At 50.3% G+C, this 15,699-nt stretch overlaps 1 protein-coding gene across 3 annotated transcripts in view; it reads left to right on the top strand.

The window, feature by feature from the left end:
* Positions 1–12,322: 12,322 nt before the first annotated feature.
* Positions 12,323–15,699, top strand: part of LARS2 (leucyl-tRNA synthetase 2, mitochondrial) — a 189,076-nt gene continuing 185,699 nt past the window's right edge. Inside the window, exon 1 of one of the 3 annotated variants that reach the window (XM_072786527.1) lies at positions 12,323–12,394. The gene's annotated coding sequence lies outside the window, so the exon portion shown is untranslated. The remainder of the gene's footprint in view (positions 12,395–15,699) is intronic. The other 2 variants (XM_072786529.1, XM_072786528.1) reach the window with 2 other exon arrangements.

The raw sequence follows: 15,699 nt of genomic DNA, 5'->3' as shown, positions 1-15,699 counted from the left end.
TATATATAAAGAGGGAGCAAGAGAGAAAAGACATAAATATTATACTTAAAAACAAAATTAAGCTCATAGTCTTTCTGTGTGATTGTGTGTGTGTGTGTGTGTGTGTGTGTGAGAGAGAGAGAGAGAGAGAGAGAGATTCATTATTTTATACTTTTTCTTGCTGGGCATTCAGGTACTTTCTAATTTGTGTCTGCTATGTATATGATAAACATCCTTGCACACAAATCCTCAGGTGTCCTCTTCCAAAATGGAATTACCAGACCAGTATTATGCACAAGACTTTCGAGACACATTGACAGGATGCCACGGTTGATTAATGTTTATATCAGCCAACCTCGTACGAGCCTGCCCATTTTGCCAAAACTTCACCAAAAGAGAATTGTCTTTAAAAAAATATTTTGATAGATGAAAACACGACGGTATCTAATTTTAGTTTTCATACCTGATTATTTGAGGAAGCCAAGCATACTTCCACATGCTCATTAGCCCACTGGGTTTCTCTCTAGCAGAATTTTTTCCATCATTTCTTGTCTGAAGGGATTTTTATCTATATTAAGAGGAATAATCCTATGTCATGTATGTCGTTCTTATCAAGTTGTAAAATGAAAAGCAATCTCAGAGCTCACTCACAGCTGCTCTCTCTGTGGGATGGAGGCTGGAACCTATGATCTGCTGAGCAGGGCAGGGTCTGAGGCTGAGATAGCGCCTGGCACGGTGCCTGGCACCCAGGAGGCAAAGGTTGGGTGCATGCTGCTTTTGCAGATGTACAACCCCAGGTGATTCCAATAAGCTTCAGAATGGTCCCTCCCGCGACCATAGGGACCCTATACTAAGCCACCAGGATGATTCTCAGTGCTCCTCCTGGCCTTGCTTCCCTACCTCCCGCTTCATCCCTGTCTCTCCATCTGCTCCCGGTGAGCCCAGACCTGCTTGGATTTGCCTCTTGATTTTCCCCTGGCTGAACTACAGACTTGTTCCCCAGTTCCCTACGGCCTGATCTGCAAAAGCCCCACCCTTCGGAACAAGGTCAGTCTGAGATGCCTGGCTTAGCAGGTTGAACCCCAGAAGCTGCTGAGGATGGGAGCTGGGATGGGGGCTGAGATCTGAGTTTTCCCTGTTGCCATCACCAGTGACTTGCCTATCTCCTCCAACCAGACTGTGAGTGCCTGGGAGGTGCAGACTTGCCCCATTCGTCTCGGGGTCCCTGGCACCTGGGGCAGTGTCTGGCACATAGAAGGTATGGAACGAACTGCTGACTCTCTTTCTGTAAAAGGCTGCAGCAGACACAAGGGCTCAACAGGAGGGGCAAGAAACCCACACATTGCTGATCTTGTGCCCCCTTGGACAGCAAGGCCCAGCCTTTGATATAACTCAGAGCCACTATGGCTGCACTGTGGAAGGAGGCTCGGGGTGTCCCCTGCTTCCCTCAGCTGTTCTAGGATGTTCACCCCTCTGCATCCCAACTCACACTCAGCTCACCTTGTCCAGGATTCACTGACATGCAGCAATTTAGCTTGGAGGCAGAGAGGAAGGGCAAGGTGGTGGTGGGGGGTGTGGATCTGCATGGGTCTGGGGCTGGGAGGGTCCAGAGACAGGAAGTCTGATTTGAAACAGAGCAGCTGCAGGTGGAAGGGGCTGCAAAGGCCACCTTGAACAATTTATGATAGCCTGTTACTGTTCTTCCCCACCCACCTGCATGTTTTAAATCATTTAAGCTCTCTTTACATGAAACGTTTTTTATAAGAAAACAGCTCAGATAGAAACCTGCTGTGGACAAAGAGAAAAAGATGGACCTCGGTCATCCATTCTCTGGTTTTCTCACTCCTGGTCCCAAAGGGCAAGATGCTGTCTCTAGGCCCCCCTCAGGATAGATGCTGCTCCTGGGAGTAGGATTCAGGAACCAACTCTCTCTCTCTCTCTCTCTCTCTCTCTCTCTCTCACACACACACACACACACACATACACTCACACGTGCACCCGCACTCATGCATGCACTTGGCCCCAGGCTAAGAGACCAGCCTTCTACAGCCCTGACACCCTGCCCTCACCTTTGCAAATCCCATCTGTACTGAGCCCTCCACCAAGGATCTTATTTGCTTTTGCTGGCTTTTACCGTCTGGAACCCTGACTGATACTGTTTTGTTTGGAACTTTTCCAAGAGCTGTTCGCCATCTGGGAAAATCATGTCACCAATAGCAATGCCACTGGTGGCATTTGAGTTGCTAATTCAACTCACCTTTCCCAGTCTGCATTTCAGAGCAGACACATGCGTGTCTGTGTCAAGGGTGTTTTCTAGCATAATCGTGCTCAAGCATTTACACATTGAAATGAATGCTGTTTTATTATACACTCCTCTCCTTCTGCTTCTCCTCCTCCTCCTTTTTTTCAAGAAGGCATTGTGATCATTTTTTTTAATCATGTGTATGGGTAGATTATCAAATTCAGGATAGCAAAAAGGATCTCATAAAATAACCTGTTATAAAGAGAAGTCACTGGGGCTGAAAGGCTGGGAAACCAGTGCTCTAATCCTGTTCCCAGTGATCTGCGCTGTTTCTTCTGAGCCAGAAGCCCGGACTCACACTGCTATGCTGACCACAGCCACAACACGCACATAAAAAACACAGCAGTTGCCATTTGTCATTGTCTTCTGTGAACTCTCCGCTTCACATATGCTTTCTCCTCTAGCTTTGTCCCCACCACTCCCAATTTGCTATTTGATATATGACAATACCTATCCCCACTTCCCTTTGCAGCCCTAGTAAAAAATCAATATGATAATAAAAAGTATTAAATTTGTATAATAATTTTAAAAAATTTCTATAGATATGATATGAACAGTGCCTCTTGGAACGGGACTTGTCTGTGCTAGGTTCTGGGTTATAACGGGTGGGTTTACCATGAAGGAGAAATCACAGGACTCAGGCATCACCGAGAAAGGAGCCGTGCCCTGCAGCAGCCCTTCCCGCCCCATCACCCCACTCCTGATGGTCAGAAGCCATCCTGTCTTCAATTGCTCTGTCTCCCCAAGGCTGTCGCATCACAACTCAATGCTTATTTTTGCACTCCTGTATTATTTACATGTAACAAAGTTCACCCGTTGACAGTGTACAGCTGATGCGTTTGAGCAAGTGTGTACAATTACGTAGGCGCTGCCACAGTCCGGACCAGAATCATCCCTTCGCCCTATGAAACCCCGGTGAGCCCCTGTGCCCTTGCTCCCTTCCCCGCACCAACCTCAAGCAGCCACCCTGTGTTGCTCTGTCACCTTTTTTTTTTTTAATAAAGATTTTATTTATTTATTCATGAGAGACACAGGCAGAGGGAGAAGCAGGCTCCATGCAGGGAGCCTGATGTGGGACTCGATCCCAGGTCCCCAGGATCACATCTTGGGCCGAAGGCAGGTGCTAAACCGCTGGGCCACCAGGGCTACCCTCTGTCACCCTTTCTTTCGTCTTTTCTAGAATTGCACATAAATGCTTTCACATACAGTCTTCTGTATTTGACTTTTTCCTAGTCGACAGCTGTAGGGGTGCAGGGCTTCCAGAGCCCGCCTGACCCCGCTTCCCTCCCTCTGCCCACCACCCCCCATCAGGCTCTCTCCCTTCTGCCAACATCCTGCGTGCATTTCTTTTGCAGAGCTGACATCCTGCATGTGCCTCACCCCAGTTTGGTTGGCAACCTGCTGCTGGATTGTTCTACAGCCAACTTGTTTACTTGGAGAGCTGCGTTTCCCCAAATCCCCTTCCAGGTGTGGCTCTGAGTTTGATTTGGCTAAAACTGAAGTTCCAAACCCGGGAGGCAGGAGGCAGGAGGCAGAAGCAAAGCCACAGCTCCCAAGGTCATCGCTGGGGGGGGGGGGGGTGGCAGCAGGGCAGGGCCGTGGACCCTCTAGTTTGTCCACCCCCTCCTTGCCCAGGATCCCTGCCAGGGGCTTCACCGTGACCTTCCAGATCTGTAGCCACTGCCCCTCGGTTAGCACTGAGGATGGCAAATCCCCTCTTTGAACATCATGTTTTCCTCATCCCAGGGGCACCCTGTTTTGGGGGCGCTGTTCTTTTCCGGGGGGGAGGGTTATGGTGCAATCGGGCAGTCATGGTTCCAAGTGGTGAGCTTTCTCCTGTCTGCCTCACATGATTAACATGGCTCATCCTGTTTTGAGCTTGGGTGCTGGGTTGGGACAAACAGGGATTTAAGGATCATCAAGGGCAGCAGGAGCCCCCAGGGATGGTTATAGAGCTAATCGAAGTGTGTTATACATTTCAAAACGACAAAAATCAGGGCAGACTGGAGGATTGAGACAACTCCCAGGGAGAAATATCAGGCTGCTTATCCTGTCTTTCTTGATAGCTTCCCTTTTTTCTTAGGGGATGAGGGTTGTTATGGTGATGGACTGAATAGTGAAGGGTTGGGGTTTTATGTGATTATTTATAGGCAAGGGCACGACTTATAGGAACCACTGTAAAAGTCGTCTTCCTTCCTTCCCTTTATTAACCCTGTGGATACGACCACCGAGGAGGATGTGGCTTTCTACCATTTCCAGAGCCAACTCAGTTTTTATTTTCTTGGCTTGGCTCAAACCCGCAGGGAGTCCATAGCTACTAAAGAGAGGAGGGAACAGCCAGGGCAGGTGACCCAGTGGCTGGGAACGGATATGTTTTATTGGTCATTTCTCCATCTGCTGATTTGGGCTCTAGAATTTGTACATCTTGGAACGAAGCACATGGCTGCGCTTCAAAACCAGTCACAACTCTTTGGTGGGTACAAACTGCTTCCACTAGCAAAAAAGACACAGAGCCAGGCAGGAAAAAAAAATCACTGGTCAGACTTGGGTAAGCTGTCCCTAAGGCCGTGGCTGGATGGTAGGAACCCTTGTCTCATACTCCAGGCACACTGCATTTATTCACATGCTGGAGAGCCCGAGGGAACCCCTCTTCGAAGCTATCACACTTCTGTCTCCACCTGAAATCTCTGGGCCACCCAGACCTTCTCTCACCTTTGGCTTCCTTGGCTCAGGGATGCAGTCACATTTCTACGAGCTCCGGGAAGCTTCGGGCTTGCTTCACACACACTGCTCTTGACTGCTGGCATTATCCTCAAAGACGGAGGCTGTAATTATACCAATCACTCTGCCGGATAGACCTGGAGTATCCCCATGATTAATGGAAAAGATTCACTCAAAACACAAGATGTCTCATTTTCTAGTTGGGTGTACAAGTAAAATACTGGGGAAATGTAGCCTCCACTACTCCAGCAGAAATGTCTCAGCAGGTTCCTTTGATTCCCGGGCAATTGGAAACAGCAGGGGTGTTTCCTTAGAATCCAAAATCGAATGCAGGATTGGGGTGGGGGGAGGCAGTAGAGGTCCCAAGTGGCTTTTAAGCAAATATTTTTTAGAATATCTAATTTCAAGAGTGAGTTCATGTGCAATTCATTATAGAAAAGTTGAAAGTTACAGAAAAGCATGTAAAAGAAACAAAAAGTCATCCATAATCACATTGGCCACAGGTAATCCTCCTTGGCATGTTTGGTATCCACTTCCATCTTTTTTTGGTGCATGCACATAATAATAACTCACATGAATTATTCTGTTTTTTAAACTTTCCCCCCCTTAGCTTACCCAGATTATTAATTTTTCCCAGTCAACACATATGGAACATTAGCTCCATACCAGGACCCATCTGCTGTACTATAGTGGTATGATCTCATTTGATTCTCTCAAGTCCTAGAAGAAAGATAGTTCCATCTCTTCCATTTTACAGACCTCTGGCTTCCCCTGTGAGCTCCCCCACCAGTGAGTGTCCAACTTCAAGAAGTGCCTGGTCTTTCTGGTCACCCTGTGCGGGCCTGGCACAAGGTGAGCCGTGCAAACCTCTCCTAAGCACCTGTTATGTGCAAGATGTTGTGACTACAAAGTTAAGAAACATGGGGTCCCGGCCTCAAGAATCTCAAAATGTAGTAAGGAGACAGACACCACTTCCTGGAAGTGTGGCAGAGCCAGGGGCTTCATGAGAAGACCCCCAGGGGGCCTCCTGCAGGCTACAGTGAGAGCAGGGATCTGCTGCTGGGGTGACTCTGAGAGCAGGTCAGCAGACCAGCTTTATCACCTGAAAGGAGGGCTTGCTCTAAAAGGCTGTGGATCCTCATCAGGTCGACCTGGCCAGGGGCCAGGTGGTAGTAGTGCTGGCAGTCAGTGGTGGAAGAGCCCCGGCTGCGTGTGGAGGTGGTGTACATTTGTTGCCATGGTGCCCAAGAGCAGGAGGGGAGCAGTGAGAGAGGAGCCTCTGGGCCACCTGCCCCCCAGCAGGGAGACATTCATGGTCAGGGGTATATGCCCAGGCAGGAAGCAGAGCCCCAGGAGGACAAGAGGACATGCCTGCCCACAGCCGGGAAGGCTGAACTTTAGTGACAGGGATGCTGTCAATGCCAGGATGCCAATGCCACACTGCCAGCCTTGGCCAGGGCGGCCACTTGTCCTTAGAGCTCACAACCGAGGGACACCCGAGGCAGGCTGGGCTGCCACTCCTGCATTCCCGCTCCTTCATCTGTCCTACCAAGCTGATGAGAGCAAAGGGGAGATGTTGAAACACTTTGAATGGCCAAAAGCAGCCGGCCAAGGTATAAGGTCTGGAGGGGTGCTTTTGCCTGCAAAAAAAAGTAGATTATTCTCATTAATGCACATCTCTGGAAAATTGAGCCTGTCCCCTCTGGTGACTGGGCTGTGCCCTTCTGTTGTTAGAGAAGGTGTCAGTGTCCAGGAAGCACACACTGGTGATATTTTCCTGCTCACAATAGCTATGACCACGGCCCCCAGGCATTTCCTCTGGGCAGGTGCTCGGCCCAGAGTTCCCAGTGTGCTCTCCCATTGAATCCACACAGCATGAGGCTGGTTCAAGGACTGCTCTTGTACAGATGAGGACATGACCCCTGGAGAAGCCGGGGCCATGCCCAGGGCCACACCGCCACCAAAAGGCAGAGCCCAGATATATTTTTTTTATTATTATTTTTTAACATTTTATTTATTCATTCATGAGAGACAGAGAGAGGCAGAGACACAGGCAGAGGGAGAAGCAGGCTCCACGCAGGGAGCCCAATGCGGGACTCGATCCCGGGTCTCCAGGATCACGCCCCAGGCTGAAGGCAGGTGCTAAACCACTGATCCACCCAGGGATCCCCCAGAGTCCAGTTTTATGTCCAAAGTCACATAATCACACATCACCGGGTGGGCTGCGTTATGACTGTGTCCCTTTGGGACTCTTGGAGCTCCCTTTGGCCTGGAAACCATACATTTAAATATTCTGGCTCATTTGCAATCATTGTGTTCAGGCAAAGCGTGCCTGGGCTGGGGGAGCAGCCACCGGAGAGGTTCTGTCTGGATCCCTGCGGAGCCTGGGTCCCCACTCCAGCCCCACAGGGGCTCCAGCAAGGGGGTTCCTGAGGCGGGGGCTTTGCTGCCGACCCCAGCCTCTGCAGCCGTTAGAGCAGCGCTGCACCCTGTGCCAGATGGAGGCAGGGAGGCTCAGGACACCGAGGTGAGGGTGAAGGGAGAACCCCTGAGCCAGCACTGACGCTCCTTCTCCATCTTGACCAGCTCACCCCATCCACCTGCTGTTCAGATGGGGGTCATCGACAGCCCACCCAGTCCCATAGTCTCACCTCCTGCGCTCGCTTCTGACATCCTTCCTACCAGGACACATCACCCCCATGTCTGAAACTCAACCCGTATTCCTTCCTCCCGCCCAAAAATCCCTCAGTGCTCCCTCCTCTCAACTCCTGGCGCACCTGTCTCAGCTGTGAATGCTGGGGGGGGGGGTCCAGAAGCTCCCCCCGTCCTGCTCTGCTCTCTGCCCCCCTCCTGTGCCTGCTTGCCCTTTCATCGGGGCTCCAGGTCCTTTCTGGAATGAACTGTTGTGCCAAAAGTACCATATTGTCACAGGACGCAGGGAATGATAGAGACATAACAGTTTTAGAATGATGTTTGTAGAATAATATTAGCATTAAGCCTATCTCAGTCCTAGCTTCTTTTGTTGCTTATAAGACTATGCATAGTTTTATTTTTATTTCATTTTAATTATTTATTTGACAGAGAGAGAGAGAGTGCGCATGCACACACATAAGCAGGGGGAGCTGCAGCTGGAGAGGGAGAAGCAGGCTCCTTGCTGAGCAAGGAGCCTGATGTGGGGCTCGATCCCAGGACCCTGGGATCATGACCTGGGCTGAAGGCAGATGCTTAACCAACTGAGCCACCCAGGCGCCCCTACTCATAGTTTTATATACCCACTGAACACCTAAAGTTTCCTGTGGTCCTCACCATTGCTGTCTCCACTTTCATTATGAGCTCCCACTCCTGCCACAAGGGCTTATGCATAGGACATGCTGTCTTGTAGGGATCTGAACACAGGGTCCACCCCAGGTCCCCAGGAGTGGAGGTGCAGTGGTTGCAAGGGAAGATCCTCGCTGAAAAGGTGATCTTTAAGCAGAGGGCTGAAGGAGTGGATGGAACCTGTGGTGGGGCTCCACGCAGAGGCATTGGCAAGAGCAGAGTTCCGGAGCAGGGCTTGCTGGGTGAGGCAGGCACGCTGTGGGGGGCAGATGAGTGGCCTATGGAGGTGGTCAGGGAGAGTCAGAGCAGGGGCCAAGCGGGGGGACTGGTCACTGAGGCCTTGTGGAAGGCTTTAAAGGGCTTTGGGTTTTGTGCAGATGGGTTGGGGAGCCTTTGAAGGATTTGACTTTATTTTTACTTATGTTTGAAAGCATTACTCTGGCTGTGAGTAGAGAACAGACCTGGGGGCGGGGCAAAAGCAGATCCATGTCAGAAGTGAGGGCATCAGAGGCAGGGCAGGGGAGCTGTGGTCAGAGTCTGTCTCTCCAGCCCCCACTCTGCCCTGCAAATGTCCTTCACCATCAACAAGATGACCAGGGAGTCAGCATCGACCACTCTGTTGGCTCCCTCTGGCACTAGGACCACAGAGTAGACTCTATTCATTATCACCCAGAGCTCCCAATCCAGTACCTTCTCAGGGTGGGCACAGCATGATTTGTCCTTGATACACATAAGCCCCACTGGCCTCAGAACAACTGAGAAACCCATATCCTTTGAGAGAACCCGGGGAGGAATGGGATAAACATGATACCTGATGAGGTGCTCCTATGCTGTAAAAAGGCTGAAAACACATTGTCACCCAGTTCATCAGCCAGTCTCCTGGCTGGAACAGACTCTAGCCCTGTTTCAAGAGACTTCAGTGATGGGGCCATTACAGAGACCACACAGGTTAAGGAAACACAGAGACCAGATGCAATGGGGGGTGGGGAGGGTGGGAGAGGTGGGGGAGGTGCTACCCTTGGACCTGAGGGGCGAGGAGAAAAAGGTGTTCACAGAGCACTGAGAGAGCTGGAGCCATGAAGGAAGGGCCACCTGATAGAAGCTGTGGCCGTGGGGCCATGGTCAGGGCCAGAGAAAGGCCCACAGAGAAGACCCCCTCTGGCTCTCCACCCCCATGCAGATCTCTGCTGGTGCCTTGCATTGGCCAGCCCAAGCAGAATCTGGAAGGCGACGATGCAGTCCTCAGGACCTGCCTCGTGGTATCTTGGGTAGGGCAGAGAGGACACAAGGGAAGAGGCAAAGAGAGAATAATCAGCACCCCCGGAGATGTCCTAACCCTGGGGTAAATGGGTTCTTAAAAACCACTGATTGTTCATTACTGCTTCCCATAGACCTCGGCTGAAGTTGCAGCTGGAGAAAATCAAGTTCTCTGGAAAGAACATCCTGGTAGGAATAGTGATTAGGTACTAAAAACCAGAGACTGAAATCCTGGCTCTTGAGGGCTTTCCAAAACAGACGGAAACAATCGCTGGCTTCAAATGTCAGAGATCTTCCAGAAGGCAGACGGATCCATGCAAGACCCTTGCAGTCATTCCTAGCTCTGGTATCAACATATAGGACTGTGTTTTCCAAAACGGCCTATGCAACTTTATATAATGGAAACAGAAATCATTTCCAGGCAAACTACATACTAGCATATAAACTCAGGCTACAATTATGTAACCCTTTTCAGGGCAGACACATCATGGTAATTGGAATGGCACAGATGGCTCTTTAAGCCCTCATAAATTTCATATAATTAGAATACTTTGGAACCTAAAGGAATTCATTATAAACTACAACTAAAAACACTGCGTTCTTAATGCAAAATATTTTTTAAAAATTAATACTTTTTAAATTTCTCTTTTCCCTCCAACAAAAATCTAGGTTTCCACAGGAGAGCAGCTGGCCTTTTGAATTGAGCAGAATTTGCAAGTGATTATAAAGTCAAAGATCAATGCTTATCAAAAATCAAATCAGCTTGGGGATCTATTTATTTTCCTGAGCTGTGGAGGCAGCTCTTCTGATACTGTGCACTCACTCTGTGTCTGCATTTTGGAGATATTCTGCATCTGAAAAGTACCCTCCAATCAATTCTCCTTGCCTCCCAACACCCAGGCAAGGTTGGTGGCATATTTCTACCATCCTCCCTTCCTGCCCCTTGGGACAAAGGCTGGGCTACGAACCTCTGGATTCACTACATCTATCCAGACGCTGGAGCCTAGACCTGCAGTGGGGCCTGAAGGCTTTGCTAGGATGTGCCATCTTTACCCTGTCTCCTCTCCTGGGTCTCTACGGCTACCTCCTGGTGTCTTTTTGCCCATTTTTTCCCCTTTATCCTTTGGCAGGGACATTTAAAGAGAGAGTTTCAAATAAGTGTTTGCATTCCCACTGGTCTAAGGAGGGAGGGATGAGGCACCTGGGTAGCTCAGTAGTTGAGCATCTACCTTGGCTCAGGTTATGATTCTGGGGTCCTGGGATCGAGTCCCCCCATAGGGAGCCTACTTCTTGCTTCTATCTCTGTGTTGCTCACAAATGAATAAGTTTTTTTTTTTTTTTAAAGGAAAGGGGACAAAGATATAGATGCAATGAAAGACCGAGACGCCTGCATCCTGATGTTTCTAGCAGCAATGTCCACAATAGCCAAACTGTGGAAGGAGCCTTGGTGTCCATTGAAAGACAATGGATAAAGAGGATGTGGTCTATGTATACAATGGAATATTCCTCAGCCATTAGAAACGACAAATACCCACCATTTGCTTCGACGTGGAGGGACCTGGAGGGTATTATGCTGAGTGAAGGACAAACATTTATGGTCTCATTCATTCGGGGAATATAAAAAGTAGTGAAAGGGAATAAAGGGGAAAGGAGGGAAAATGAGTGGGAAATATCAGAAAGGGAGACAGAACATGAGAGACTCCTAACTCTGGGAAAGGAACAAGGGGTGGTGGAAGGGGAGGAGGGCGGGGGGTGGGGGTGACTGGGTGACGGGCACTGAGGGGGGCACTTGACGGGATGAGCACTGGGTGTTATGCTCTATGTTGGCAAATCGAACTCCAATAACAAAAAAAGACACAAAAAAATTTGAACATCAAAAAAATAATAAAAAAAAAATAAAAGGAAGGGGGATTTGGGGTCATTGGGTCAGCATCCTTTGTTTTGTAGAATCCAGGAAATGGGTAAAGAGGAAAAGACTAAAAATGAGATTTGGGTAAATAGACATTTAAAGCTAAGGCAGTCAGAGTGGTCAGACTGACCTGACGTGAAGTCTGGGGGAGAGGGGAGAGCAGAAGGTTGGAAAGGGGGACCACGGAGGGGGAGAAAATGAGACCAGACCCCAAGGGTCTCCGTGGGAGGAGGAGGTTTGGGGATCTGAGAGACACAGAAATGTCTGGGCAAAGACGGGAAGGAATTTAGGGAGATGCTCTTCTACGGTTTTCAACTGTTGGCTCGTTTATTTGCGCCAAACCACCTCCTGGCAGGGTCACACGGGGCCCTGGATTTACCTGCAGTTTCATCCCTTCCCAGGCCGGCGCGGGGAACAGGAGTCCTGGGGCCTTTCAGATTCCCCTCCTCCTCACCTGCTCCAACACCGGGCTCTGTCAGCGCCCCACCTCCTCTGCTCTTTCTCTCCCTCTCCTGGAGTCCGTCCCCTCCGCCCATAAACACGCTCAGGTCTCCCCACGGTGACCCTGGCTCTGAGGGGACTTCCGGTCTGAGGCTTCCGGCCTGCGACCCCCTTCCCTCTTCATGGATTCCTCGTCCTCCCGTCCCAGGTTAGGTTACATGACCGGCTCCCCAGGACCCCCCTGCCAGGGTCACGCGCGGGCCGGGGAGCCTCGAGGGCGCCTCGAGGGCGCGGGCAGGCAGCGGGGCCCACCTGTTCCTCATCCGCCCTTCTGCTTCCGGGGCAACGCCTCCCTCTTCCTCCCCATGCCGCGAGCTCTCCAGTTCCGGTTCCGGTTCCGGTTTGGCTCCCGCGGCTTCCTTCGGCTGGAGCAGCCCCGCGCCTCTCCAGCTCCAGCTCGAGTGCAGGTGAGCCGCTGTGGCCCAGGCCCGCCTTCCGGCCTTCGTCCTCCGCGCCGCGTTCCGCACCTGCTCCTCCCCGGGCCCTCGGCCTCCGCCGTCAGACCTTCTGCCTTTCACAGCCCTCCTCTGCGCCCTCCTTGACCCCCTGCGCGCGCCCCCCCCCCCCCCCCCCCCCCGTCTTCCTCCACCTGCGGGCATTCTGACCTCCCAGGCATCCCAGGTACCGCGTCTCGGCGTCTCCAGCTGACCTCTCCTCGGAAGCCTCCACATCCCTCCCCCCCCCCCCCCCCGTTTTATTTGTTTTCCCCTAATTATAGATGCACGCGGAGTCTCAGCACCGGCTGTTTTCGCTCCACGTGACCACCCAGTAGGACCCACTGGATAGGGTTCCTGTGACGCTTAAATAAGGGGGTGGTAACATCCTCCGGGTGGCTGGCGCGGGCCCAGGCCTTCATGGCTTCAGTGATTCTTCCGAAGACAAGACGGCAGCGTGCGTGGACGCTGGATGCGTTCCCCCCGCGGATGGGTGGCGCTGCCTTCAGTTACTCTCGGGGCCCTGGAAGTTTAAGAGGGAAAAATCTGTATCCGTAGATGCATGTGATTGAACAGCTGTGATTTCCACTGTTTTTCTTTCTTTCCCTTTATCGTGCTGTTTCTTTTCGTTTTCCATAGCAAGAAAAAGGACGCGAAAGGAATTCCAGGCCTGTATAAAGTCGTGCTAATGAGTTAAACCAAAGCGTCCCATTCATTCAATAATATTAACGAGGACACTTTTGTTTTTTTAAGATTTTATTTATTCGTGGGAGAGAGACGCACACAGAGGCAGAGACGTACGCAGAGGGAAAAGCAGACTCCTTGCGGGGAGCTGGATGCAGAACTTGATCCCAGGACCCCAGGGTCACAACCTGAGCTAAAGGCAGATGCCCAACCACTGAGCCACCCGGGTGCCCCAAAGGACACTTTTTTTTTGTTTAAGATTTTATTTATTTATTTATTCATGATAGACACAGAGAGACAGAGAGAGAGAGAGGCAGAGACAGGCAGAGGGAGAAGCAGGCCCCACGTAGGGAGCCTGACATGGGACTCGATCCCAGGATTCCAGAATCATGCCCTGGGATGAAGGCAGGCGCATAAGCCGCTGAGCCACCCAGGCTGCCCCAAAGGATACTTTTTAAGCATTTATTTCCTCTCTGCTGAACTATGCTAAGAACTTTAGACGATTATCTCATTCAGTCTATAAAATTATTCCAAGGGATAACTGCTAATATTGTCAGTATTTCGTAAGTAAGAATTTTTTAAGAAATATTTATTGTGTCATGCCCATTACGCTAAATAGGGAGGAACAGGAAAAAAAAAAAAATAACACGTAGGATGCCTGGCTGGCTTGGCGGTCGAGCGTCTGACTTCAGCTCAGGGCATGATCCCGGTCCGAGGATCGAGTCCCGCATCGAGCTCCCTGCAAGGAGCTGCTTCTCCCTCTATCTATGTGTCTGCCTCTCTCTGTGTGTCTCTCATGAATGAATAAATAAAATCTTAAAAAAAAAAAAAACATGTCCTTGCATTAACAGGCAGAGGATTGTGGGAGGAAAGACAGATGCATAAACAAAAACATGCAATAAAGTATGGGAGCCACCGCGAGCAACTGTTAGGGCTCAGATGGACACAAAGAAGGGAATGGTCCCTTCTTGGTGTTATTCAGGTGGATGTAAGTCCTGGAGATTTCAAAAGGGCTAGGGAAAAAAAATAGACCTAGAACCATCATCTCAACCACTTTTTTGTTGTTGTCATTAAACCAAAGCTCTCAGCCAACCTCCTTTCTCGCAGTCACTTCTGCTTGCAGGTGCCCCTCTGCATCCCCATTACTGTGTTATCCCCCAGGCCCTTAGGTCCGCTCATTCCAACCTTAGAAAGAAAAGCCCAATATTTTTCACCCCATGTAGTGATTGTAAAAACTATACCCTGTTAATGGCAGCTACTGTAAACCTTCTTAGGAAAGCCATCCAGGGAAAAATAGCATGGCCAACCCCTTGAGGGCAGAGCAGGGCGATTACAAGGTAAGAACCTGAAAGTAATGGTTAAAAATGAGAGAGTCAAAGGAGTTTGTTGTGCTCTTGAGTAGAAGAGCAAGGAGGCAGAGCAAAGCCGGAGTTACTGAGAGGGTCCCTGGGGGCAAAGGATGCAGAAACAGAGGTCCCATACTGGTGGCCAAAGGAAATTCCTAAGAACGAGGACACCTGATGGCCAGTTGTAAGTTACAAACCCTTTTCTTCACGTCGCCAGCGCACGCTCACACACAGATTTGAGAGAAATCTACCACACTCAGTAACACCTTGACATCTTTCAGGGAGAAACAGAGGACTGAATTCTGTGTGGGGGTGAATGCCCTGTGGCATAGAGCTGGGCGCCTCAGTGCAGAGGCAGAGCCAAATTTCACAGTACCCGAAGCTTCTACAGTTTGGCGGGATCCCATTAAAGAACATAAAAATATCAAACTTTTGACAATTTTACTGAAGCCCATGATCATGGGAACACTTTGTTCGGCATCCTACAGCTGGAGTTTAGACTTCTTTAGCTTCCTTATAAATCTTCCTCTGGGCAGATGAGACCATGGGAAAACCAGACCCCACTTGAAAGTCCCCAAGATCTTGGAGGGAGCATGGGCTCCACAAGGTGTGCAATGGGGGAGTCTGATCCAGATCTCAGGGACTGGCCGGATAGGTGGGTTATAATCTCTGGGGAGGAGAGTCCCGGTGAGAAGGTGGAGGATCAGCTGGCTTGATCCTGGAAGTGCCAGTCTGAAATTTTGTGCTCATGGAGGGCCTGGGGGGAGGGGGGCAGGAAGGATGACCACAGGCCTGCAGGGTGATATGAGCTGGCTCTTTAAAAGCTCTTAAAGTCTTAATTAGAAAATTGTGATAGCGAGATCCCCTGCCCTCGCCTCCCTCCCAGGGCACATGGTAAGATCTTTCCTCCACTCTGATTACCCTCATTTTAGAGCTCGGAAAGAAGCTAATCAGAGGGCTGACATTGTATAAGCCACTTCAAGTGCAATTCAGAATTCAGTCTGATGAAGGGAGTCGTCGGGTGTGTGATTATAAAGCAGTGTTCCAAAGTAATTAAGGCACGGAAGGTACAGGGCTCTCCATTTAGGGGAGGGTGGACAGGCACGGTTAGAAGAAATGAGCACAGCTCAACACCACCCTCGGCCAGCTCCCACCTCTGCACACCAACCAACAAGGACAGACCAACTTCATTGCGCTCCTATGTGTCTGGCAGCTTTTCTTATAATCCTCACAACGAGCCTTTGAGGC

This window comes from Canis lupus, chromosome 19 (assembly GCF_048164855.1).
Source record: "Canis lupus baileyi chromosome 19, mCanLup2.hap1, whole genome shotgun sequence".
Taxonomy (NCBI): domain Eukaryota; kingdom Metazoa; phylum Chordata; class Mammalia; order Carnivora; family Canidae; genus Canis; species Canis lupus.
This window is presented reverse-complemented; position numbering and strand designations above follow the sequence as displayed.